General features: G+C 43.7%; 1 protein-coding gene across 3 annotated transcripts in view; it reads left to right on the top strand.

Annotated features, from left to right (window-relative positions):
- PDZD2 (PDZ domain containing 2) overlaps positions 1-27,238 on the top strand; it is a 214,755-nt gene that overhangs the window by 39,326 nt on the left and 148,191 nt on the right. The window lies entirely within an intron of this gene.

Below are 27,238 nucleotides of genomic sequence, written 5' to 3'. Positions count from 1 at the left end.
GGACACCCTGCAGGGGTGTCCCCAGGAGCAAGTCCCCACCGCTGCCACTCATCTTGCTGCGGCCCTTGCTGAGCAGAGACGCCTCGCAGGCTGTCCCTTCCCCTGTGCTCCTTGTCACTCAGCTGCTTTCATCCTCCCCTGGTCCAGGGGCAGGCTCTGCTGTCTTACAGCTTTCAATGGCTGTATTCCTCTGTCTGTTTCAGTTGCGTGCCTCTCTGCCATCCCACATGTTTATCAGGCTGCGATTCACCACCGGCGCTCCCAAGCTCTCCTGCACCTTCAGCATTTTGAATCTCAGTCTAAATCTCACTATTTGGGCCAATTTCTGCTATTTTCCTTCCTTGTCCTGATTTTGCAGATTATAAATTTAAATGAAGGGGGCTCTGATTTTCCACTCTTCGCTGCTCCCAGGCCCTTGCTGCATAGTAATCGACCCACTGACAAACACTGCACATAACATCATGCATATTCCTGCTGACATTGTTGACAGCAGAGCTCATGCATAAAAAAAAATATGCCATAAAGCATAGGTAACTCTGCAGACTTCTGCTCTATTTAATGCCCAAGTCAGAACATTGGTCAAAGCTCCTCTAAGAATGAGAGATGACATTTCCCCATCTGCTCGTGTGAGGGGAGGAGCTTCTCCTTTGAAAAGCAGAATAATTGTTAGAAGACAAATGAGCAGGCCAAAATGCAATATGCTCCACGGGTAATTGCTCCTGAGTTTCAACTGTGTTCCATGAGTAGGGGCTGTGTAGCAACGCTGTTTGGAACATGTGCGAAAGCTTTTTAATGCTGCTGGCAAAGCAGAATGGTGCTTCTTTCTGACCACGAAGTGAAATAAGACAAGGATTTCACAATAATTTTAAAATAAGGAGTAAGAAGAAAGTTTTTGTGTTTCTTATCTAACCTATCTTCTTCTGAACTGTGACCATTTGTAAAACCAGAGACCGAAGGATGGGGTCTACAGCCATGAGGGTCCCATTCCATGTAGCTGCCTTTCTGCTGTTTATTGTCAAATCATGGAATCATAGAACATTTTGGGTTGGAAGGGTCATCTAGTCCTACCCCTTACAATGAGCAGGGACATCTTCCACTAGATCAGGTTGCTCAGAGCCTCCTCCAGCCTGACCTTGAATGTTTCCAGGGATGGGGCATCTACTGCTTCTCTGGGCAACCTATGCCAGTGTTTCACCACCCTCATAGTAAAAAAATTCTTCCTTATATCTAGTCTGAATCTGCCCCCTTTTAGTTTAAAACCATTACCCCTTGTCCCATTGCAAGAGGCCCTATTAAAAAAGCCTATCCCCATCTTTTCTGCAGGCGCCCTTAAGCACTGAAAGGCTGCAGTAAAGTGTCCCCGGCCCCTTCTCTCCTCCGGGATGAACAAGCCCAACTCCCTCAGCCTGTCCTCATAGGAGAGGTGCTCCAGCCCTCTGATCATTTTTGTGGCCCTTCTCTGGACCTGCTCCAACAGGTCCACATCTTTCCTGTGCTGAGGGTTCCAGAGCTGGATGCAGTACTCCAGGTGGGGTCTCACCAGAGCAGAGCAGAGGGGCAAAATCACCTCCCTCAACCTGCTGGCCATGCTGCTTTTGACGCAACCAAGGATACAGTTGGCTTTCTGGGCTGTGAGTGCACATTGTCAGCTCATGTTGAGCTTTTCATCCACTAGTACCCCAAATCCTTATTGGCAGGGCTGCCCTCAATCCCTTAATCCCCAGCCTGTATTGAAATTGGGGGTTGCCCCAGCCCAGATGCAGGACACTGCACTTGGCCTTACTGAATCTTATGAGGTTCACACAGGCCCACTTCTTGAGCTTGTCCAGGTCCCTCTGGATGGCATCCCATCCCTCAGGTGTGTCAACTGCACCCTTCAGCTTGGTGTTGTCCGCAAACTTGTTGAGGGTGCACTCAATCCCACTGTCTGTGTCATTGATGAAGACATCGAACTGTACTGGTCCCAATACAGACCCCTGAGGGACACCACTCATCACTGTTCTCCATCTGGACATTGAGCCCTTTATCCGTTGCAAGATGTGACTCTGGGACAAGAGCTGCCTCTCAGTTTGCTAAACCATCCTCCTGAATTCAAGGTGCGGGATCTGCACTCATGTCATCAGACGGCATACGCACCCTCTGCCCACTGACGCTATGGTGAGACTGTTCACCCAGCTTCCTCCTCTCCATGTTGAGCCTGTCCCACTTTGGAGGAGAAAGACGCCATCACCCAAGTGGGCAGAATTATGGTGGTCCTTTCAATGTTGATGTTTCTCTACTTTTCTATACCGTGCCTCAGCATTCAGTGCAGCAGGGACCTGCAGGCCAGGTCTTGCTTTCATGTGCTGTGCAGAGTCATCTGCGCTGAATATTGAAAGTATCTGATACAAAATGGAAGACGTTAATGGGATCTATCCAAAAGGTAGATGGCCAGGGCACAGGCCCTTCCCCGTGAGGGATTTGAAAGCAATAGGACAAATATGTCATATTGCATCTTGAGAATGGCCTTATTCACTACATTTCTGGGTGAAAGACTGGCAATTTTCTTGCTGATTTTGTGAACTAAATCTAAACCCAGTGTTTCTTTCCCTTTGCTATACTTATACTAAAAACATTCCCAGATAGAAACAGTGTAGGGGTTTTGGGTCACATATTTACACATGAATGAAAAACCCCAAGCACAAAACTTTTTAGCGTTTTATTTTTGCAAAGACAGACAAAACCCCATATTTTTTTTAGTTAAAATCTGTATGTCAGTTTTTATGTGTTTGTTACACATTCTGGATTAGTGGTGTAAGCACAAATTCTTTCTTTATCTGGCTTTGCTGTCACTTGACTAGTTTGCTTAAATTTGATAATGTATGATGATAGACCTGTGGCTAATCTGAGCGTTGCAGCTGCCTTAGACCACATGCAATGTCAAACCCATGTGCCAAGTGATCTGCTGCTTCATATGAAGACTCTTAATCTTTTTACCTGAAGGTGGAGAACGTGATTTAGTGGGAAGGCGTGGGCTGCACATCCTGTAACCCCATCCACTTGGGCAGGTTTGGGTGTTCCATGCTGACGCACCACTGGTTACACAGACGAATTGTCAGTTAACCATCTGTGGCCATGCCTTTCCATCGCTCACCATCCAAAGCAGATGGTTTCCAGAGGTTTGTTTGATGGGAGACACATGTTTGAGGGTGGTGGTAACACTAGTATTTAATATTTCCTAATACCTAATGGCACTTTGTGACGAAGTATTTCAAGTGCCCTTACAAAGACGATGGATTGCAACCTGTTAGATCTGCAGAAGGATTATACCTGTGAGTTGGACTTATTACTGCATGCACTAGCTCCTCTGGGTATCCAGGCAGCTGGCAGTGGTGCCTTTTTTAGCAGTAAATATTCAAAGCAGGAATTTGAAATATTCCAATATGGTGTTTTCTTCTCGGCAGAAGATATTTTGTACTGACCTGCCTCTATGCCTCTATTGACTGCTGTTTGTGCTGTTGAAATGCCAGCTGGCTTCAGGCATCTGCATTCAGTCCCGCACCATGAATGAACAAGCACCGTTTGGTTGGATCCCATAAATAGCTTTTGTTCATTCATGGAAAATACAGTAATTATAAACACACTAGTTTAATAACTGTGTTTAATTAATGGTGGGTTAGTAAACGATGCGTGGAGGAGAGGTTAAAATTTACTAGAGGCTGTTGCTGTGTAGCTCTTAATTGAATTAAGTGTGTATTAAACTGGGCCTCTTTCCTGACCCCAGCGGAGCAAGCTCGGTGCACTGGAGCGTATGGATGCTATCGATTTCAGAAAGCACTGGTTAAAGGCAGTACAAAAATGTTCTGTGGCCAAAGTCCAGATTCTTTTGCATATTTAATAAGGCTAAGGCAGTGTTAGCATAAAAAGTTAGGGAATATGCTGTTTACTTAATGAATTCACATACCTGTAATTATTACTAAAAGTCATTTCCCAAGCAGTGCTATTAAAAAAAATTGTCCTACACCCACAATTTTAGCCTTATTTTGGAACCATTAGTTATTTTGATAGTTTTTCTCTAGGAGAATAGATTGTCCTGTGTGTGTTTTCTCTTCGTATATATATAAAAGCACATATATATTTAGGCACACTGTCAAAAGTTTGTTTTTTAACTAGTTGCCTGAGGCAACTTCTCTTAGAATCTAGACTAAAATTTTCCCATCCCCAAATCCATCTATGTACCAAAAGAAAGATATTCTGAAGAAAAATCTGAAGGAAAATGGCAACAGTCTGTTGGAAAAATAATCATCATGGAAGCTTTGTACACAGGAAAACTGAGGCAGGACCTGCTGTGTCTTAGGCATTGCATGCTCATGTCCTGTTTATTTCATAGAAACTCATATCATGTTTGCATCACTTGTGTCATTATGACAGGAAAGTCATGCACACGAATGAAGGTTGTCTCAGTTTGCAAATCTTAGAATCATAGAATGTTTAGGTTGGAAAAGACCTTTAAAGTCATCAAGTCCAACCATTAACCTAGCACTGCCAAGTCCATCACTAAACCATGTCCCTTAGCACCACATCTACACATCTTTTAAATACCTCCAGGGATGGTGACTCTACCAGTTCCCCAGGAAGCCTGCTCCAATGCTTGACAATCCTTTTGGTGAAGAAATTTCTCTTAACATCCAATCTAAACCTCCCCTGGCACAACTTAAGGCCATTTCCTCTTGCCCTATCTCTTGTTACTTGGGAGAAGAGACCGACGCCCGCCTTTCTAGACCCTCCTTTCAGGCAGTTGTAGAGAGTGATAAGGTCTCCCCTCAGCCTCCTTTTCTCCAGGCTAAACATGCCCAGCTCCCTCAGCTGCTCCTCATAAAACTTGTGCTCCAGAGCTCTCACCAGCTTCGGTGCTCTTCTCCAGACCTGCTCCAGCTCCTCAATGTCTTTTTTGCAGTGAGGGGCCCAAAACTGGACACAGTACTCGAGGTGGGGCCTCACTCGAGTCCCCCTCACGAGTACAGGGGGACAATGACCTCCCTAGTCCTGCTGGCCACACTATTTCTGATACAATCCAGGATGTTGTTGGCATTTTTGCCCACCTGGGCACACTGCTGGATCATGTTCAGCCACCTACCAACCAACATCCCCAGGTCCTTTTCTGCTGGGCAGCTCTCCAGCCACTCTTCCCCAGGCCTGTAGTGTTGTATGAGGTTGCTGTGACTCAAGTGCAGGACCTGGCACTTGGCCTTCTTGAACCTCATACCATTGGCCTCGGCCCATCAATCCAGGCTGTCCAGATCCCTCTGTAGAGCCTTCCTACACGGAAGCAGATCAACACTCCTGCCCAACTTGGTGTCATCTGCAAACTTACTGAGGGTGCACTCGATCCCCTCGTCCAGATCATTGATAAAGTTGTTTGTCCTGGTTTGAGGTAGAATAGAAACAATTTTCCTTTCAGTAAGTTTACTTTTCAATCAAGTCTCTTTTGACTAATGATACTTTCTGAAATTAACTGCATATTTTTCAGACAGTGTTTGCTTCTAGCAAATAAGGTCTGATGTTTATAGTTAATACCAAGGAATGGTATACAGAGAAAATCCTGCTTATACTTATTGCTATAACAGCCAAGGTCAGCTAACTTTGTTATTTGCCCCATTGGAGAGGGGGGAAGAGCATAGAGGGGTCACACCTGTGGGGAAGAGCAGACAGGACAGGTGACCCAAAACTGACCAACAGGGTATTCCATCTGTCCCATGCTCAGTATAAAAGCTGAGGAATCAAAGAGGTCAGCCTCTTTCTTCAATGGCCAGTGTCTGAGGAGGACTCTGTCTCCTTGTTTGCCTCTGATCCCGATCCGTACATTCCTGAATCCAGATTCAGAATCCAGGTCCTGTCTGGGGCTTTGCCAGTGTCTGCTGGTGATGTGATCATCATCCTGGGAGCTCGATACCGGTTTTGTATATGTTATAGATATTTCTTTACATTCTTATTGATATTATTATATTTTCTTTTTATTATTAATCTTTCATTAAAGTAGTTTTAATTTTCTTTTCAACCCATAAGTCTCTCTCCCTTATTCTCTCTCCCTTCTCTTGAGAGAGAGAGGTTAAAAGAGCATCTGTCGTTTGTTTAGTGGACAGCCCAGCCTAAACCACAACAATATTAAAAAGAAAATTAAGGAGAAGCTGCTATTGAGTTGCCTGGAAGCTTTGGATAAACACTACCATTTAATGTGAGTGGAGTATTTTTTTTAAACTTTTGGAGTGGAGTATTTTTTTTAAACTTTTGGAATAAAAGCTTCTAATGGACTTTTTAATGTATTTGGAGGGTCAGCATTAAATACTGGAAAGGGACCTTTTCATGGTTTATGAGTATGTGTTCGCACTGTGTTCATGTGCCCTCTTTCTGCAGTGGCCTCTGGATGATGTTTTACCATTGCAGTTACAACCTCTGCAAGTAATTCCCTTGGAGTCAGCTTGAGTTTTATCCACGTGGAAAACCGGGGATTGGGTTTGGATTTTATTTTTTTCCTTGAGATGAACAACTTGTGCATTTAGGAAAAAAACAGTTTGCATGAACTAAATGGGTCAATAGCCCAAACAAAACTTTGCAGAGAAAGAACTTGCTGGTATTTGTTTCACAGATCCACAGCATCTGAGCACAAAGTCTTTTCAATATATTGGATAACTGAATCCCAAAATGCAGGCAGCATGTGCTTGAGTGTTTTTTCTCCTATTGCATAGGTTGCAGAATCAAAAATAATATAAGACGACCATTATGACAAAGTTGTGGAGCTCTCAAGGTGTTCGATATTTACTTTACCATTTGACCAAGCCCTCAATTACAGCATTCTGTCAGAAAAACACTGTTTTCACCTAAGTCCTTAAAAAATTCTGTTTGAACTTAAAAAGGCAGATATTGTGCAGAACAAACAAAAATGTAAGCATAGAAGGATATGTTTTAATGAAACAATTAACAGGGAGATTTGTAAAGGCATTTGATGAATGCCAGGTTTCCAGGAAGCCAGGCAGTTTGGGAAAGGACCAGACTTTTAAGAGATTCAATTACCTGAAAGAATATTTGAAATGCATGAAGTGTCAACAAGAAGGAATAAGCTAACCCGAAAAGTCATTTACAAAAATGTGTGAAGAAATTTAGTGTGTTTGAAGGTCTGAAAAAATTCAAGAAGAGGTGGGAGAAGTGTTTAATGACAACTTCTGAAAAAGGGTAAGGCAACAGAATATAAAGGTCATTGGTCTTGGTGCTGTTTGTGCCCTGCGGGTGTGATGGGTTCTGATGCTGCTGATACTGGGGTGAAGGGTGGTTTCAACCCATGTGAAGGCTCTGCTAATTTTTGGAGTGTTTGCATGCTTGGATATTAGGGTGATGCCTAGAAGATCTGATGTTCTCTGCAGGGCTCTGTGCAGGATCCACGTACTAGTTTTGTGGATGAAACAGCTGCTTTAAAAATTAGTGCCAAGGCTGGTGACACTGTGGCACAGTACGACACACTTCTGTTTGGTTTTGTGTTGTAGGTGAGTATTTTGCCTCTGGGGTTTTCCTGGGAGAAAAGTGTCTGGTGAGAACTAGAGCAAGCCAAAACTGCTAAATCTTGCTTGCATGGTGATGTTAATCCCTTTGGTGGACTCTTGAATTAACACTATTGCTCTCCCACAATATAATGCAGTTGAATATAAGTTGTTTCGAAGAAATCCTGCTAGTGTTGTTGCTTGTCACCCTACAACACTTGGGTTAAAATAGTAGGAATAAAAGGGTGGCTTAGCTTTGATGTCTGATACTGTTAGGAGTGAGTTGCTCTTTCCTGCTTCAGAGAGCTTCTCACAGCTGTTGAGAGAAGTACTTAGCCCCAAAATGCAAGACTTGTATCCCCCAGGGCTGGTGGAGAAGAGGTTGTGAATAATTTGACTTGAAGTCAAGGTGGTGCTCGGTGGAGCAGGAAATTAGGAGTGCTATTTTTAAATGCTGAAGAACTTATTAAAAAGCAGTAATAGTTTTCATTAGACAAAGAGCTTTGAGTTTGGGAGGCTCGTGATTTGAGGTAGCATCGTTCATCAAGTAAGTGTTTTTTGAAGAGTGCCAAGTAAATCTGTCTTTCTGGAAGGGTTGGTGACTATCAGGAGAATTAAGTAAGGGATGCGAATTTTAGTGACATAAATCTTGGCATGCCAAGTATGTCTCTCTAAATTGGCAGCTGGTGTTGCCACACATTAGCATTTAGAATAAAATAAAAATGACAAATTTGTGTAATGTGAGAATAAAACTAACACAGGAATTCTGCCCAGTCTGTATCTTTTAGTCTTCTCTCTCCTTTGCTCTGGGTCCATGATTTTCCAAGAATTTTGAAGATGAGAAAGATGCAAGCTCTCATAGCCCCTCCTCTTCTAACACCAGATAGAAAATGGCCCATGGATATAGGCTTGCAGCACAGGAGGAATAATTCAGATGTTACAGAAGAAAATTCTGACCTTAAGGGTGGGAGTCACCAGGAGAAGTTACCTAGAGAGGCTGGAGAATCCACATCGGTGGAGATTTAAAAAAAATCTGTTGTGGAGGAATCTGCAGGGATGGGCTATCTCTGTTCAACCGTATTTCAAGCCAGGAGATGGAGCAGAGGCCCATTGAGGCACCTTCCAAACTAGGTTAGTATTCTTTCTCGGACAGAAAAAGGGCAGTCAACCTTTGAGGGCGGTTGTACTAGGTCAAAATCAAGAAAGCAGAAGTCTTACCTCCCTTTGTCCTTGCCCAAGACAGAAAAGCATGCTAATGCAAAGAATATTTGACATTAAAAAATTATGTACAGCCAGAGATATGGTCTGGATCCCCATGGCTGCAAAAAGTCGCTTTGATTTTTTTCCAGACCTTTGGGTTTCTTAGCAGCAAGTTCCCTGCCTAAGGGCTTTTCAGAGAATGGGAAGTCTAAAGCTGTCAGGTCTTGAGATTAATTTTATATTTTCCTGCTGAATGTAAGTCCAGGAAAATTGCTTGGAAGACGTGTAGTAATCATGATAACACATACAGCTCCACTGAAATACCCTGACCCTAAACAGGTCATAAGTTTCAAAAAGTAACTGTTTTCAGTGGTGTTAAAGTAGCATTTATCCTTTAGCTTTGTAAGACTTAATAGTTCCCTAGAGTGCGAACAAAAGCTTCATATTTCGTGCTTCAGGAAGATTTTATATTTGTTAGTGCCAAGACATCTCTTCTTTCCAAAGCAAGGATAATTTTTGTGGTACCGTACTCTTTAGCACCTGGTCGTGCATGTTTGCCTACATCCACAAGTGAGATTCCTTGTGCTGTTCAGTCAGTCATGTTCAAGGAGTGGTATATATGTAAGTAAAACTAAGGAAGGTTATTTTCACTGATTATTCAGTGGAAAGCTGATTAGCGAGACCTTTAAACCTGATATCCCCAACAGACAGTTCACAGCACTGCATGAAGCCTGGTTTGCAGCAGGCAATAAAAATTAGAGGTGACTCGAGAACAAGCCATTATAATATGTTTGGAGGTGAAATTCAGGTCTCAGGCACACAGTGGAGTTTGCATCAGATACCAATTCATGCAAGTCAGCTGAGCTGTGATAACCAGGGCTCAGTGACTGCCTCTGATGACCCAAGAGAGGTCAAAACCAGACTATCAGAGGGCTCATGTCCCACTCGCTGCTGGTGCGTGGTCCTGCACCTTCCCTTTAGCAAGCACTAACACTTGTGTGGCCGGGTGTCCAGCCTGGCTTGAGTGCACCCACCAGCCCTCCTTCCCCCGGAGCAGTCGGGGGGCACCAGCCTCAGCCCAGCCATTGTCTGCATCCTTGGGCTGAGGGAGCACTTGAGGACATCGAGCATCCCCAAAGCTGCAGCAAGGAGCTTGTTCAGCCATGATGACCTGGTTGGGCTCTGAACTTTTTTTTTGTAGCTAGATTGTCAGATTTTGTATTTCTACTTTCCCACCACCCTCATGACAATAAATGTTTTGTGTAGCTTCCAAGAGGAGAAAAAAAATAACTAAATGTGCCTCCCAGTGCCAGATGAGGTTTCCTTCTAGACTAGTGACTTGAAAATATGCCTGAAGTTTGCTGAGGCTGCGTATGGATTTTAGAAACCTTTGGTTTTAGAGTGAGGAGCTTGGGGGGTCTAAAAGCCCCTTTGGAGGGTGTTGAAAATCCTGCCCTCAGCCCCCTGAGCCGCTGCCGTGGTTCAGACTTGTGGGGCTTTTCGGGCATGGAAAACATTTGGAGCAGGCTAGGTTTTGGTCACAACATCACAAAGTAATGATGGTAGGAGGAGAGTGTGGTAGAAGGAAAGGCAGTGTGGAGATGGTGGGGAGACAGTGCCTGGTGCATGCTGGGGGAGGCTGGGACTTGTTTGCTGAGGAAGAAAGCAAAAATCCCTCTTCGAGGGCATGGTCCTGCTCTTGATTCACTGCATGCTGGTTGAAAAGGGCAGCCTGGCTGGATTTCTGTCTGCTCTCTCAAATAAATCTCTGCTCTCCGAAGCCTTTACTGCATTAAGTATAAAGATTAGCATTGCAGCTCACACTCCCAGGGTGTCTGAAGCAGTGGTAGACTGGTGCCTGCTCGCTTGATCTTCATTAAGGTGCATTACAATGATTTTGCTTGAATGCACCATAGCCGCTTTGGGCTGCGACCAAGATGTTGTCCCTCGTTTGGGGTCCTGAGTCCCTGAGTTGAAGGCAGAGGGTGGTCAGCAGGTTGGGGTAGGAGATGGCTCTCCTGCAACATGTGCCCCGGGGCTGGTTGGGGCACATGGGACAGGTTGGGGTCTGAGTAAGCTGCGGCCACATGGATAATGAGGCTAAAACTAAACCTTGCACATCTCCTTCCATCTTAAAATGATGAACTACAACATAACGCAGGTCAAGGGAGGTGATTCTGCCCCTCTGCTCCGCCTTGGTGAGACCCCACCTGGAGCACTGCATCCATCTCTGGAGCCCTCAGTACAAGAGGGACATGGACCTGTTGGAGCTAGTCCAGAGGAGGGCCACGAAGATGATCAGGGGGCTGGAGCTCCTCTGCTATGAGGACAGGCTGAGAGAGTTGGGGTTGTTCAGCCTGGAGAAGAGAAGGCTCCGGGGAGACCTTATAGCGGCCTTCCAGTACCTGAAGGGGGCCTACAGGAGAGATGGGGAGTGTTGCAATAGGATGAGGGGTAACGGTTTTAAACTGAAAGAGGGGAGATTTAGATTAGATATCAGGAAGAAATTCTTTACAATGAGGGTGGTGAGGCACTGGAACAGGTTGCCCAGGGAAGCTGTGGATGCCCCATCCCTGGAGGTGTTCAAGGCCAGGCTGGATGGCGCTTTGAAGGAGTGGGAGGTGTCTCTGCCCATGACAGGGGGTTGGAATAAGATGATCTTTAAGGTCCCTTCTAACCCGAACCATTCTATGATTCTATGATAATGTATCCGGGCAACCTTATTTTCAGCAGTTTTTTTCCCTCTTCCTCTCCAAGTGTTCTACTTCTGCTTTGGAAGCTGGTCTGCTTTATTTTTATCCCTCTCATATGACAGTCCAGAAAGCTTGCTTGCATCCTCTTTTTTTGTGTGTGTGTGAAAGAAAATTAATTTTTAATGAAAGATGAGCAGCTTTAAGATGGAAACGTACAGACACAGTGTTGCAATGCAGGAGGAGAAGTCATGAGCAAGCTGCCCTTCCTCAGGAGGACCTGTCAGGGCTGCAAGGTTGGAAACCCCAGGGATGAGTAGCTCTGATGGGTTAAACAAGGGTTAAAAAAACAAAAGAAATGACAAAAACCTGTTACCTCGTGTCAAGCCTATTCAACAAAAAGTAATCCAAAATATCTCTCGGCAGATTATGGTTTTAAGAAATCCTATTTTAATTCTGCTTCTTTCCTTATTGGATTCTTGTTACGGTTTGCACTTCCGAGCTTTTTGTAGAAACGGTGAGAAATTTTCTATCAGTGTGTTTTGTCGGTGCAGAATAGAGAGTCCGTAAAATAGCTATTCCTTGCGGGAAAGCTGGCAGTGGCAATTCGTGTGGGGTGTTGTTCCTCACAACAGGCAACACCTCCTGTTCTGGCTTGTCTCCTGCCACGCACAGCAGGCTTTTTCCTTTGCAGCGAGGACTGGCAGGATGAGGGTGTGTAATCATCAGCCGTGTCTGCAGGAACAGTATTGGGCACCCAAACTCTTCAGCTTTCCAAGGCTGAAGGCAGGGAAAAGGGTAAAAGAAAAGGAAATATTTGGAGATTTCTTAGTATAGTTCTCTGGAACTTTCAGAGCTGTACAAGTGTTATAATCTGATTTTCCAGTGAATATGGCTCTTTAAAATACTGCGTTTTCTCAGTGGATGAAAATTCCATTTTTTTACTAACTCTGCTTGATTTTATTTTTAGGGTTTTCCATTTTGGGGCTGGGCATCTGTCTTCAGTTTTCCTTTTCTGAGAAAAGCACTGGGACATTTAAATAATTCAAGGGAAAAATTATATGCGCTCAGCAAACTGATGTCAGAAAAAATGAGAGAGGCTTAAAATCTAGGCCTCCAAAGTCACTTCCCTATATTTCCTTTTTAAAGAATGTATATTTAATTAGCTTTTAGAAACAAAGTGCCATGCTGACATATACATACTTGCCCAGTGTTTTATCATGGGACAGAACAAAGAAAGTGAAACGAAAGTTACAAACTATTGTGCTATAATACATGAAATAGATGCTATGACACTGAATCGCTTCACCTGATAAAGCCCAGAGTTACAAGACTGGTATTGCTGTATTCCAGACGATATGAAGACAATTGAATGAGTTTCTGTGCTTTGCAGCAACTGAGGTTCATAAAAGAGCTCTTCTGGCTCTGGTAAAAATAATTTTAGAAAAGTGAATTAAAGGAGAATTCCCTTTTCCAGGTAATGACTGTTCTAACTCTAATTTGTAATTGTAATTTCTAATTTGTCTTTTGTGGTCTCATTCAGCATGTTTTCCTAAGAAATAATTCCACGGGGGAGGTTTTGTTTGTGGTGTGTCTCTGCCCCCCTCCACGCAGCACAGCTGTGGGACGGCTCCTGCCCTGGGTATCATCTAAGCTGTCATCCAAAATATGAAGTAATGCAGAAATCTGAAGGGAGTCTTGCATATTTTACTAGAATTAATGGAAGAAAAGTAGGTGAAGACAGACAGAAGAGGACCTTGCCCTCCTGGGGTTGGCGTTGGAGGGGTCAGCCCAGCTTATTTTGAGGCTGCTGATAAAGCTGCTGTTGCCACATGGTTTCTTGGTGCCGCCACGTCATTAGTTTGACTTTGAGGTGTTACAGTCCTGCTTTAGCGCCTGGGCAGAGCTGAGGGACAGACTGATCTCTGGCGGCTGCAGATTTGCTTGGGGCGCCTGGGGGAGGAGGGACGGTGCAGGTTCTCCGGGGTGCTCTTGCCTCTTCTCCTTCTGGAGAGCCCTCCACACGTCAGGATTTGCACTGAGTTTTGAGCCAGTTCAGGAAGATCTTTGAAGATGACCGAATAATACAGCGAGGGACAGAGGTTGCTGTGCCTCCAAGACGGTGATCTTGCATCCACATATCCAAGGGCAGATCAGGCCCAGGGGAGCAAATCCTCTTCTGCCACCTGCTGCCATCAATGTGCAGATGATTTCTGTGTATTTTGCCTGTCCCCCTTTTTTTTTTTGGAGGAGGGGGTTGCTTAGGTTTTATGGGATCTTTTTAAAGATGTATGTGACACCCTGCTCCTGCTTTCCTTACCCACCCTTCCCAAACTGGACCCCACTAGCAACTATTTGAAAAGAGCCACTATTTAATCTGTTCTGTGCTTGCTTGTTGCCAAAACAGGAGAATGTGGGGTTTGCAAAGCGAGGAAGGGTGTATCCACTCTGTCCGGCGCTTGGTGGAAAGAACAACACTTCGTCATGCTCTGGCTTTCCTGGCTGCTGGGTTGTCAATGCCTGCTCCTCATGAGCTCTCCTGCTTGGGAAGAGCATTTCTTTCTGCAATTTTAGAGTATTCCCTTCTCTCTGTTGTTTTTCTTGCTGGTGCTGGGTCTTCCCTGGCTGAGGGTTGCTCATAATGAAACATTAGTCGTCACAGCACTAAATTGGATATTTTTTTTTTTTGGTGTGGTTAGATACATAGTGCAGTGATGTCGCTATCAAATAAATCCCTCTCTTTGGCAGGATCTTAATGTCTTGCTTGGGATGCTTTGATGACTTTGAAGCTGAAAGTGTTTAAGAGAAGTATTTTCAAATATGAAGAGGTGGGTTGGAATTTCTTATGCTGAAATACATGTTGAATATTGAATATATATCATACAGTGTTTGGGAATATTCTGGTGACAACATATACATACTTTAGCTCCTGATCCAAGCCTATTTCTAAGCACATGATAAGACAGATGCATTGTAAGTCTGTTGATATGAGCAATTACTTAGCTGCTGAAGTGTTTGCAGGATTAGTGTTTTAGTTTTCAGTATATGGATTTTTGCCTACTGCTCTTGCATTTTTCTTAAAAGAAAAAAAACAAAAACATGTATTTAATTTATAATATTTGAACCCAACATTGCAGTAGCCCTTTTTTTTTTTGTTGTTTTAAAAAGTCTGTTTGGTTTAAATGAGGCTTCAGTGGTTAATGGCTGGCTTTGAAGCTCAAGCTTAATGGTAGAAGGGTTTGGGGGAAAACAGGGGTGTGTGGTGGTTCTGTTTTGTGTCTTTTCCTTTCAGTGGTTATATCCTGTTACAGAGAATGATTATGATGAGGGCGTACATGGGGGAGTCGGTTTGTCTCAATGTTCTTAAGTCTTTGGCATGTCTCAGAAAGCCTGCTTGGCTTCTTTTAAATATGATCTGCTGTTACACACCTCTGAACAGAATAAGGCATGAAAGTGCATATGATGTTCCTGTAAGTCCAGTGTGTGGTTAATATAACAATAGTGTATGGCATGGTAAAGATTATTATGCGTTTGCTCTGAATGGACTTGCTCTTTTGTTCTCTCAGCCCAATAAGAACATTGGCTCAGAAACTTGAATATTTAAAATGCCCGAAGGCAAGACTTTGCTTTCCAGGCTTTGCTCCTTGTCTTTGCAGAGACAATGACTGCATAAAACCACGTGATGAGGTAAAGCATTGAATAATTATTTATAGGCCATAACATTTATGTATGTATTTTTAATTGGGGCTCAGTTCAGCGCTGACATTTTTTAAAGCACCAAAGGGATACATGAGCAACTGCTGTGCTTGAAACCTTTGTCCCAGACTGAGTGAGGGTTTAGTAAGATCGTATGTAGTGTGAATAGGTAAAAAAAGAGTCTCCTAACCAAAATGTGGTGGTAACAGGGGTCCCTGAAGAGTAAAGCTGCATAGGTGTCTGCACAGTATGTATCTGGGTTCTGGCATCTGGACTCTGCTAAAGCTTGTATGGAGACTTCCAGGAGGCAAGTATCTCCTGAAGTTATCCTGAGAGCACAGGCTCTACTGGCTGGGTGTAGGTCCTACAGTCTTGGCAGAAAATACTGAACAGTTGCCAAAAGTGTGGAAATAACTACATTCCAACAAGCTGAACTTGCTCTATCACCACTGCCTGCGCTCTCCCCTCCTTTTTTCTTAATAAAGATAATTATCAATCAGACCAAAAAACTGTTTGAGAGGGACTGGACCAAAGGCTGCAGTGTTTTACTCTGTTCGGCTATTGCTGAAACCAGAGGACCATCCTGGGCTTGGTCGTGTGAAGCCTCAGAAGCAGCCATAAAATTTGGCTGCCTCCAAAAGCATGATTGCACATTGCCCGAGAAAGGTCAGAGGGGGCTTGGGCTGGGGTCACACAGGGTTTCATGGTGAGCACAGCTTATGTCCTTGGTGTTGTTAAGGCTGCTGAACACAGGATCTTTGCTCCTGATTACCACGTATATGGTGGTTTGAGGCTCCTGAATCCCCGCTCCAAGAGGTCTGGCTGCAGAAGGAAATGGATGCTGTGGTCAGCATCGTCAGCAGCATCTTGTCTCTGAGAGGTGACAGCTCATTGCTTCCAGCTAGTTTCTACCAGCAGGGTTAACCTTCAATTTAGGAAAGAAAAATGCAGTGTGGCGTGCATGCTTTGGGAGGCTGCTGTAGTTCAGCTGGAGGTTAAGAGGACAGAGGCAGGAATGGCAGGGTTATGGTTCAGTGGCTTACGTCCTTCAGAGGTCACAGATGAGGCCTTGTTGCCACAAAAAAACCCTGCATTGATTTCAGAGCAGGATCAGGAGCTAAACTAAAACTGCGGAGTGCAGAGACTGACTCTCCAGCTGTGGAAATCCTGCATTTCAGGTGCACCATGCTGCTGGCTGTGGTCAAAGCGATGTCCTGGTTTCAGAGGTGCACTCCCTAAGATAGCGATGGGTAGTTGGCTTCATGTGGGCTCTTGCTTGCCTGTGAGGGCTGTATAGAGGAAAGCTGAGCCCTGCCAACGTGTCAAAGTGCTTCACACAGCTAAATTGACCCTTTGTGGAGAATGAGTGAAGTGTGACTATGTAGTGTTGAAGGCAAATGCCTCCAGTAGATACTGGCGATAGAGATGTGAACTGTTATCTGAACATCCGTAGGTTTAAAGGAGACACAGTTTACAGGAAGTGAAAGAGACCACTGGTGAGGATAAGTAAGTGAGCAGTGTTACAAGATCTGGTAAAGCCGAGATAGAAAAGATCTTCTCTGAGAGTCCCTTCTTAAGCTCTACTTGGCACAGTTGCTTGGGAGCACTCACAGTTGGCTGATAATTATTTCCAGTGCTTAGGTCAGATTAGAGTTGATTAATGGATTTTGGGAAAAGTTATATGGAAATGCATCTTGTTAAATCTGGTAATAATAATAATTTTGCTGGTCTTAATTCAGAGTTAAGAGATAATAGAAAACAGCTTCGTTTTCCTTTCTTTCTTTTTTTTTTTTTTCAATTGTGGCCTTTAAGTAACAGTAAAATCCCATCAGTCCGTCTTGCAATGGTATTCAGTTGGTAGGGTTTTAAGCTGTATGTTTTCTTGGTGCTTATCAAAATCACTCAAAATTCAAACAATTTGTTAGGCATGTTTGTTTTATAAATATAGAGTCGCAGTACTAGAACATCAGATGTTTGTGGTTTGTTTGTAATTCTGGATTCATGACTCCTGCAGACAATGCAGTCCAAACTTAACATGTCATTTGCATTTTCTTGTTTTATGAATAATTATTGCAGAGGTCTTTACCACAGGAAGGTCTTGAGAAGAGTGGAAGCATTTAAAAATTATTACAGATCTACAAAGCCTTTTTTGGTTGCTATTTTATGCAAGTGTCATTTTCAGAAAGAACTGGAGTGTACAGTACATTCCTATAGGAGTGTTCAAAATGCCACATGGAAGCCCAGTCCTTTTCTTCAGAAAGCCTCGCAACTGAGAAATCTGGGGTTGTGGCTATCGAGGTGTAGGTAGATGAGTGCTCATTTCAACGTCACAGGAGTAGGTGACATTTGTGAGGGCCTTTGAAAACTGGGTCACTTATTTTGGTACCTAAATGTAAATTTGAAGTCTAACTCTGTTACTTATGTGTCTGTAGTTTTGACTGGTTCTCTGCGTGCTTGTGTGTGTGAGAGATGTTCTATTTTAAAACTTGGTAAGGGGATGTTTCTAGGAATCTGCATACTTAAAATTAGATTTCCGCTGTGGTTACACAACTGTAAAGTAAATCCAGAAAAGCATCGCTGACTTTAATTATGTTACTCTAGGTTTTCGCTTCTATAAATGATGTCAGAAATGAATTCTGAATACTCTGAAAATTCACAGTGGTGCTTCCCAGCACTAGCTCTGAACTGTTCAGCAAGTGGAAGAGATCCAAAGGATGATTAGGCGTGTTGGCGTACAGATGATGCTGGACAATTGCAGAATTGTATGTGCACCATTCTTCAAGAAACTCTTTAAATATAACTCTTCCATCATTCAACAAGCTTGCAATAATTTGTTTCCTTAAGCAAGGTTTTTCTGTTCTGCTACAAAATTGTGTGTCTTTAAGGGCTCATAGGTAGATAGATATTTTTAACTATCTGACAGCTATGGACTTTTGCTTTTATATAGCCTGGGACGTTAGGTCATGTGAGAATTAGGTGATTTTAAGTCTTGTCTTTGAAATAAGTCATTTCATTCTGGTTTAAATGAATGCAAAAACGCAAGCCTATCTTCCTTCAATACTCAAAGTACATTCAGCGTAAAAGAATATTGGAAAGATTTAAAAAGTCATTTAGAAATTGCAAAGCTTTTCCATTGTCCCACCTGACCTGGACTTCGAGAAGAGTCTGGCTGCTGGAGACAGTTTGTGTAAAAAGAGGGTGAGGACTGAAGAGAATAATTTGATCATACCAAAGGGCTTCTGTATCAGTGTTAGAAAGAGTTTTAGATTTGATCCTCTCATTAATAATGGATGGCCAGACGGATGCTTCCTCCCCTGCCGTCTTCTTTTTAATTCAACTGAATGATGGAAAATACTGTCCCTTGGTTAGAGCCAGGCAGTCTCTCCAGTTTAAAAGCTTGCTGTGTCTTTCCCCGAATCTCTTCTAGCACCACAGCAGTTTTGGCAGCTCAAAAAGTACACTCGCAAGGTTTCCTTACCAAGCTGAGCAGGTCAAACAACCCGGTTGTTTTTTAATATATGAAAGACCTAAAACTGTGAAGCTGCACCACTGGGGCCCTGGCTCAGCGTTTTATTACCATGTGTAACACAACTTTGGCTTTCCCTGCTTCCAGACCGGGGCTGCCTGCACGATGCCTCACCCTCCCAAAAGGCATCTCACTTGCTGTCCGCAGAGGACACCAGCCACTTGAACATAGGCAAGACTGCGGCAACCTGCAGCGAGGGCAGGGCTTGTGCTGCCCGACCTTGGTGTGGTAGCCGGAGGCTTTGGTCAAGACCACGCTTCCAAGTTTTACTGTTACCAGCTGACATACAGCAAACGTTTTTTCAGCACTCACCTGTTCATAATGTTTTAGTAATAGCGGTAAAATCCCATCATGTTCCTGGTCCAAAGGAACTACCAGGACAGCAGGAACCCCGAGTTCTGGTATAATTTCACACAATATGTTTTGGAAATGCAGCTCTTTGTATGAGCTTGTTTATGGGACCTGTCATATCTGGGCTCTGTATAAAGCTGAGATTAAAGCCTTGTGGAGACTTCTGAGTAGAAGAGAAATGTCCTCGGGAAATGTGGGAAAGAAAGAAGGTGGGAGTGCAGTGATACAGAGTTGTATAGACATGGAAATAAAGATGAAAGAGGCAGTAGATGGCTTCAGGGCTCTAGGAGCAACAAGCAGCTCCTACCAAGGGGCAGTGGTGGGTTTTGTGAGAAGTGAAGCAGTTTCTCCTGAGCAATGCTGCTGCAGAGGACATACCTGATGATCTTTGAAGTCATACCAGTGGTGGGAGGCTCTGTAGACCTCCCGGTGGTGTTAAACCAACTGTTCCTGGACTGAGACTGATCCATTGTTGTGTTGCTGTCACCTTGTGCTCAGGTGATCCGGGGCCAGGGCAGAAGGAATTAGGGGGGCCTTGCTGCCTTCCCACCATCCAGGGGAGGATGGCCTCACCTTGCCTACCTTGCACATGGCAGAGCAGCACAGGCAGTGGGTAGGACGGTGTGAAAGGGAAGGAGGGCTGCTTACCCTCAAGCAATGTGTCTTTTGCCAGGATGGGTGCTTAGCGTGAGGACATGGTGCCCTGCAGGGACACGTATGGTACTTACAAAATTTCCCAGTGGTATTGTGGCTACAGGAAGGCTTGCGGTGAGTCTGTATGGGATGCATACCTTTTTGTATCTCTATTCCCTCTTCATAAAAATGCCAGCGATTCGCATACTACGAGAGCACCTGGTAAATAAACACCTCCAATAGAGAGCCGTTTGTACGCGTTATCATACTGGTGGTGAGGTTTTCAAAACAAATCCAAGCATATGGCTAGGTTTATGCCTTACTGCCTCTGCCCCTTTTATTGTGTAACATTTCCTACACAAATTTTGCATTTCTACGCTTGGCTCTTTCAGTGTCCTCTTGGTGAACTGTTCTTTGTTCTCAGGGCTTGCTTGGGCTGATACTATAAACATCCTGGCAATTACTAGGTTTGATGTAGGAAGTCTAGATGTTTGCACAGGTCTTTTGATTTTTGATGTAGTCAACGTAAATACTTGAAAATCAAAGCAGTTACGAAGGCATCGTAGGGATCCTCTCTGCAAGAGTTGATAGAAAGTTTGCCACTGCCTTTATTTAGCTATGCTATATTAGAATGGTTTTTTGTGCCCAATTTGTCTGGTTAACTACATGTTTTAGAGTAGGATTCATTTGATCATATTCATATATCTGTATTTGACTTAGCCACACATTTTTCAGGCAATGGAGCAGAAAGTGCACTTGAAAGGTGTCATGCATCTATTCTGAAAATGAAGATCTACGGCAGGTCAGATAACCATTTCCTAGGAGATGCCGTTCCTCTCCTTTGGCCAGAATGGGAGCCCATGGTGACAAGCTCAGATGAGGATTCAGCTGATGTTAAGGAATAGAAATCCCGATTTTCGTGCCTCTGTATTCCTGTTGGTCACTTGTGCTGAGGTCAAACCTTAGGCTGTGGTTTGACTGTGCAGTAAATCCAGCTTTAGGGCTCCTACAGCTGGATTAAAAGCATTGAGGACATGAGATACAAAATGCTGACTGCTATAAAACTCACTGTCAATTCAAACTTGTTCAAAATCTCTCAAAGCCTGCCAGTGTAAGATTTAAATTTTTATTGCCAGGTCAAATATCAGTAGTCTTCCTGTGGCTAGCATAAAGCTGACCTGTAAATGTGCACTCTGGCTAATTCAGCAGAAACATAACCATGTGCCCAGATCTTATTTGTAACACTGGGTAATCCAGAATAAAATGAATTAGCTACTGTCCTGAAGGATTTCAGACCTTGGACCACTACAACAAAACCGTGTTTCAGCAATAGCAGTCTTTTAGTGAAAAAAGTCAATTCAATTCCTAGGTGTTTTTTTCCCATTGTTACTTTTTTGCAAGTAGTTGCTAACTAAAAAGTAGAAGAAATGAAAGCTACACTTGAATAGAAATTAGTAAATTAACGTCTTTTGCTGATAATGGATTTATTTCTCTGGTGCAGAAATGCCCAGATGACTTTAGGAAAACAAGTACAATGCCTTCATCTATATATAAAAGATTAACAGGATCTGGCAAATATAACCTTTAAAGCAATTATAAAGTGATCTCACTCAGGGGATGAAAGGAATTTTTGGAATAACTGTATTTATGTTTTTCTGGAGGTTTAGGCAAGGCTGGAAGTGCCAGAGGGGTTATCCTGGAGGATTGCGTGTTGGCTGTTTGCACAAATCACCTTTTTAAAAATCAGTAATGGGACATTTTTATGAGCCTCTATGTTTCCTTTTCCCCCTATGAGAAAGTGATTATTGGAGCTCTTTACATCACTCCTTTGAGGATGATGTAGGAAGAAAAAGTTCAACTTGTCAGAAAAAAAGAGTTGTGTTTATGCCCTGAATATCCCTGTATGCGTTTTGACCGTTCCAGCCTCAACTCATTTAAAGAAAATACTCTTATTCTCCTGTAAACAATCATTTAAGATCGCTCTTCCTTAAGAAAGCCTAAAAGAAGCAACCTCTCTTCACATACATCACCTATGTTTAACTCTGTATTTTGAACTACAAGGCTGGAGATGAAGAAAAAGGTGTGTTACATCCTGAGCCATAAATGAAAACTTTCACAGGGGAAGGGAGATGACGGTATCCAGTTCATTTACGCGGGTGGTATTTCAGCCTTTGAGAGAACATCTTATGTGAGAGTGCTGGATGGAAGAAGGGCAGGTAAAGGCTGATTTTTCCGGCTGTGAATACTCCAGGGATGAAGGTGAGAAGAGCTGATAAACACTAAGAGCAGAGTGCTGTAGAAGCTACACATATGTAGGTATAAACTGATTATGAATGCATTTAAGATGCAGACCATTTCCAACTATGTGGTGTGGTGGGACAGCTTTCCAGCAAAATAACAGAGGTGTAAAACCTCTTTAAGTTAAAATTTGATGAGTTTTATTGAGTTGAGGGTGAGAGAGTTGCTGTGATAGCTGGGGACTGGATTTGATGATGTCCAGCAGGTTTCTTGTGGATGGTGGCTGATCAGGGAGGAACCAGGCTCCTCCACTGGCTGGGTGGTGGTGGCAAGTCCTTGGGAAGAGGCACATACCCGGGCTGGGCAGGCTGCCGCTGCGCAAAGTGGCTAGTTGTTTCTGTGGGTGGATGTAGAGGAGTCATACCTGGGCTGTTGGCATTGCTGGGTGAGAAAGGACCATGTTTTGTCAAAGTGTTTGTTTCGGCACCTTTTTGATCCTCTGAGTGCATCTGACCCAAAAGTTTCATCTTCCTGCAAAGGAGGGTGCCTGTCCCATGCTTGGGTTGGCTGTGGGTGCAGCCTGTGGGCTCCTGCAGCAGAGGAGGGTAAATCTGAGTCCTAAAACCAGTACTCAACATGGTGAGGGTCTTCCCAAACTGAGAGGCCAAGAAGAGGTAATCCCCTTTGAGGGTCCTCCTCAAACTGAGTGGTTGTGCTGTCTCTGCACCATCATGATCCTGCTATTTGAGCAGGACTAAAATTGTTTCCAAATTAAGTAGGATTTCCCACGCCAGTGTCTTTACAGTTGAGATATTCCTACACTGCAAACATCCTACCTGCAAAACCTTAGCCCATTTACTTTATCCTTTAAACTGCAAACAAAAGAATCTCAACAGACCACACTTACTGAGACCCAGGTAGGATGCGAGATTAAATCCCTGGCCAGAGAGTGGGAATCAGTAGCCAACAGATTCACAGCCACAATGACAAAATCTCTTCGGTGGAAAGTTGTCCTCAGCAACAGGGATTTCTGTCCCGAGAACAGGGGACTTGTGTCCCCTCAGGGCTGCCCATTCCCAGCACTGGCCTGATTTACTCCAGGCAAGTGCCAATGCCAGGATGGGCAGAAAAGCAGAGTGTTTTGTACATAAGTCTTGTACTCCATGTGAGGCGGTGGGATGGTTCGTCAGGTCTGTCACCTACAGAAAGTAAGCAAGGTGGTGGTGGCTCCAGTACACTTTCTTGTGTGGTCTTGGGTCTATTTTGGTGGAAGTCAAGAGCAAAAATCAATTTCATCTTAGTGTTGAGTTTGCCATTTTTATCAGGCAGATCTATTTTTTCCTTTGATGAACAATTTGCCACCTTTCTATTTTTCACTCCCATTGGTGTTGGACAGACCGAGCCCCACTTCTCACCAGCACAGAGGTGTTCAGCTCAGTGCTGCGCCGCCTGTTTCATCTGGAAGGAATATTTCCTATTTGTGCTTGTCAGAGTCTTTTTTCCGAAGCCAGAAGGTTTTGTTTGAGAAAATCAAATCCCTTGAAAGTACTGTATAATTATCTACATGATTATCTCTAAAGTGTCTGCCATGGCTCTGCAGTGAGCTCAGGGGCATAGACAGGCAACCCACGGTGTGTCGATGCCTGCAGTTTTTCTTGCAGGAGGAGGAATGGGGTTTTGAAGGCTGCCTGCCTCCAACTGGGTGGAGTGGGCTGTCATCCCCTATCTCTGGATCAACGCCTGTGCATGGAGGGGGGGAGCTTTACGGCAATGCTGCTGAACGAACGACGGATGAGCTTTGTGTGGGATGCAGATGCCCCTGAACGCTCCATCCTGCCCGGCTAACTGCAGGACTGAAGCTGAAGTCAACATTGAGTTGTGCCTTTGGCCAACACAGAGGAGATTTGGAGACTCTGGAGCTAAAACTGTGAGCTGCTTTCAAGGAGCCCCGTGTTTTGCAGGCTTGGGATTGAGGCAGCGCATTTGCTCTGGGGATAGTTTGCAAAGGGCAGCCTGGTAACATGTCCACCCAATGTCGAAATTAACCGGCTAAGAGCAAAACTCCTTAAATTATTAAGCCAAAAAGGGCCTCAAAGGTTGATCTCCTTGGTCACCTCTAGCGCTTGAATGGTTTTGAACCCTGTGTGGTTCCTGGGAGCTATACTGATGTTTTCCATTGAAGCAATGATAAGGGTGTCAATGTTATAACTTGCTGGATGTTACCCATTGTATGACATCTCACTCTGCTCTCACTAAGACAGGAGATGATACTGAAAGGAAAAAAGTAAGTGGGATTGAAATGGAGAGATCTACTCTTTCCCACAGCCCAAGAGAGATTGGCTCTAATCATTGCTCCTGGCAGGTATTTGTCGAACCCACTGCAAAGACCATGAGTGAAGGAGACTCCAGTCACCCGAGACAGTGTCCTCTGGTGCTTTGATATTCTTTATCCTTATTAGTGGTACCTAACTGCAAACCTAAACCTTCCCTGATGTGATTCACATCCATTACTCCAACATGGGCAAGAGGGAGAGACTGCTTTTTTCTGTGGGGCCATTTTTAGGTACTTGAGGACCTTTAGCTTGTGTTCTCACACCCCACCTGCAATGCTTTCTCCTTTTTAGACTTGCAGGCCCTAATTTCATGAGTATTTCCTAATAAGTCACATTTTCTAGACTGGTAGTCATGTCAGCACTCTGCTTCAACTGTGAGGTTTTACTGCTGAGACCTTCCCAGCCCTACGTGAGGCTACAGAGATACTTCACACACCTGGTAGGCTTTGTCCCTCTTGACACGTCCTGGGACAATGACCCTTTTTTCCTCCCAACAGCCAGACTTCATGGGCAGAAACGATTCACTACAAGACCTGCATCTCTTCCTGAAGATTTGCCAACTAGGCAACCCTATCTACGTGTGTTTTCCCTTTTGCAGTACTCTGCACTTGTCCTTGCTGAACTTTATCCTAATTTTTCAACAATGTTTTTTAAATTTTTGCCAACATGATTTTAGATGCTAATCCTGTTCTCCAGTGTGTCTGCAGTCACTACCAGCTTCATGTAGTCTGCAGATTTAACAAGTGTGCTCTCTTTCATCGTCCAGGTCAGTAATGAATGTGCTGAGCAGAACTAGGTTATGCAGATCCAGCAGAGCTCTGCTCACAGTGTCCTTCTGTTTTCACAGAATATCATTAATAACTACTCCCTGGGAATGGCTTTATAGTAGTCTCATTTAATCATGTTTCCCTAGTTTATTTATGAGAAAGTTGTTTGAGATGGTGTCAAAAGCTATAATAAAGCCCAGATAAATGACATCTAACAACTTCTCCATTATGAAAAGAAATTAATTTTATTTGATATGATTTTTTTACTTGTCTCTTCTTTATCTGCTGCTGCTTATATTTTTGTTATCTTTCACATACATGCAGACTCTTTGTTTTAGAGTTTTTCAGAGGGTTGAAGCTAGGCTGACTGATGTAGCATCCTTTTGCTGCTTCTCTTTCTGCCCTTGAAGACAGGCACTGCACTTGCCTTTGTCCTGACATCTGGCACCATACCTGTCTGAGCTCTCACAGGTGACCAAGGGGGAGGTATCTGAGATGCCTTCAGCTGGTTTTGTAGGGAATTTAAAAGGTGGTTTGTCCCACCCTGCTGGTCTGGAAATACCTGACTTGGACAGAGGACTGATCTCACCCTGGAATGGGCAGAGGAGAGGGTAGAACACCTTTGTAGTGATAATGTGTCATAGTATTAACTGTATTAATCCCCTGTGCATAGTAGGCAATTTTAGCAAGGACTAAAGCAAAAATCAAGCCAACATTGCCTCTTTGGTTGTCATTTTTCAATAACTTTCCCTCTATTTGAACAACACTTTTCCAGACTGTCTTCTTGGTATTAATATATATATATAAAGGGTAACAAATTCTTTTTCTCTTCTGCAAGTTTCATTTCATTTTTATGCCCTGATGTTTCTAATATTTCTGCCTATATGTTCATGCTATTTTTTTAACTCCTGCTCAGTAACCTTTTAGTGTTCTTTCTTCTTGTCTTTGAGGTAAGTGAAAAGCTCGTCATGCTGCCAAGTCTTCTGATCCTTCTTCCACATTGAGATGTTATTGTGCCTGTGCCTTTTAAGCACAAAATATTGTTTCTTTGAGAAACTAGAGCTCACCTTGATTTATTTTTCCTTTAAACTTCCCTCCGTGAATTTTTGCCTAGCAGTTTTGTTTTTTTTTTTAACGTACTGAAGCCAGGCATTTCTGTTTTGCAGTCCCTGATCCCTTGCGTATGGCAGATTTCATCATTTCAAAGGCACTTTTGCATGAGTTTCCTTCCACCTTCTTACCCCCAACACATTCCTCTCTAGAGGCACTTCCCTACTGATTACTTGACCTATCAGTTATGCGAGAATATTGCTCCAAAAGCACCAAGACTCTCACTCTCCTGCTGCTTTCGCTTCCTACCAGATATCTCATGCTTGTACTCCCCCATTTCCATTGAGTCAGTTGTTATCAGGTAGCCTGATCCATTTAATATTCTTCGTTGGGGCTTTGTTCTGCCCTCTCCCGTGTTTTTGTATTCTGCCCCCCGCCCCCCCCCCCCCCCCGTTTTTATTATTAACTAGAGAATTTAGCAGTTCTTCCTCCTTCTGTGTTCTGGACCTCAGAGCAAGAATATGCATCATCCTTGGTATACCAAGAGATGCTGCCTAGATTTCTTTGCCAGTCTATATATAAGCTATGCATCTTTATATGTATCAGTATTCCAGATATATCTCTTACTACTACAAGTTCCAGTTATGCCAGTTAAATCATCACTTTTGTCTTAAATGAAATCTGAGATCTTAAATAAGACCTAAGCTTGTGCTAAAAGCAATATATTCACTAATGTTGCATTATATATCTGATATTCAGAGGATTTAAGCCTATTTCCTGGTCTACCCATGACTGTATTATCACCCCTTCTTTTTAGACATGTGCCCAGGCTGCTTCTGTCTTTATTCTTTCCTCTGGTTCTAGGTGTCTCCTACTCTGAGTCTGCCTCACTAAGCAATGGGACAGTTCCTCCTTTCCTGAGCTGATGTCCGTCTCAGTCCAGCCATTGGTGTAACATCACACTGTTGGGTGAAGATTCTGGGGTCCCCCTAGGAGCATCATCTGTGGCCCTGATGTGTTGTCCCTGTCCCTGCTTGAGCTTCCTTGAGGTCACTCCTGTCTACCTAGGTGGTGCCATACAGCCAGGGAGGTGGCAGAACACTTCAAATCCAGCTTCTGGGCAGCAGCGTTTTGCAAGAGTCTCCCTTGATACTCATGCTGTTGGGGTCATGGGCTCTTGCTACAGGCTCTTCTGCCTTACCCAAGCTGTGCATCCATGTCTGCAGGGGCAGGTGCGCAGGCT

The sequence above is a fragment of the Larus michahellis genome, chromosome Z (genome assembly GCF_964199755.1).
Source record: "Larus michahellis chromosome Z, bLarMic1.1, whole genome shotgun sequence".
NCBI classification, from domain to species: Eukaryota; Metazoa; Chordata; class Aves; order Charadriiformes; family Laridae; genus Larus; species Larus michahellis.
The sequence above is the reverse complement of the archived record's forward strand: the minus strand, read 5'-3'. Positions and strand labels throughout refer to the sequence as shown.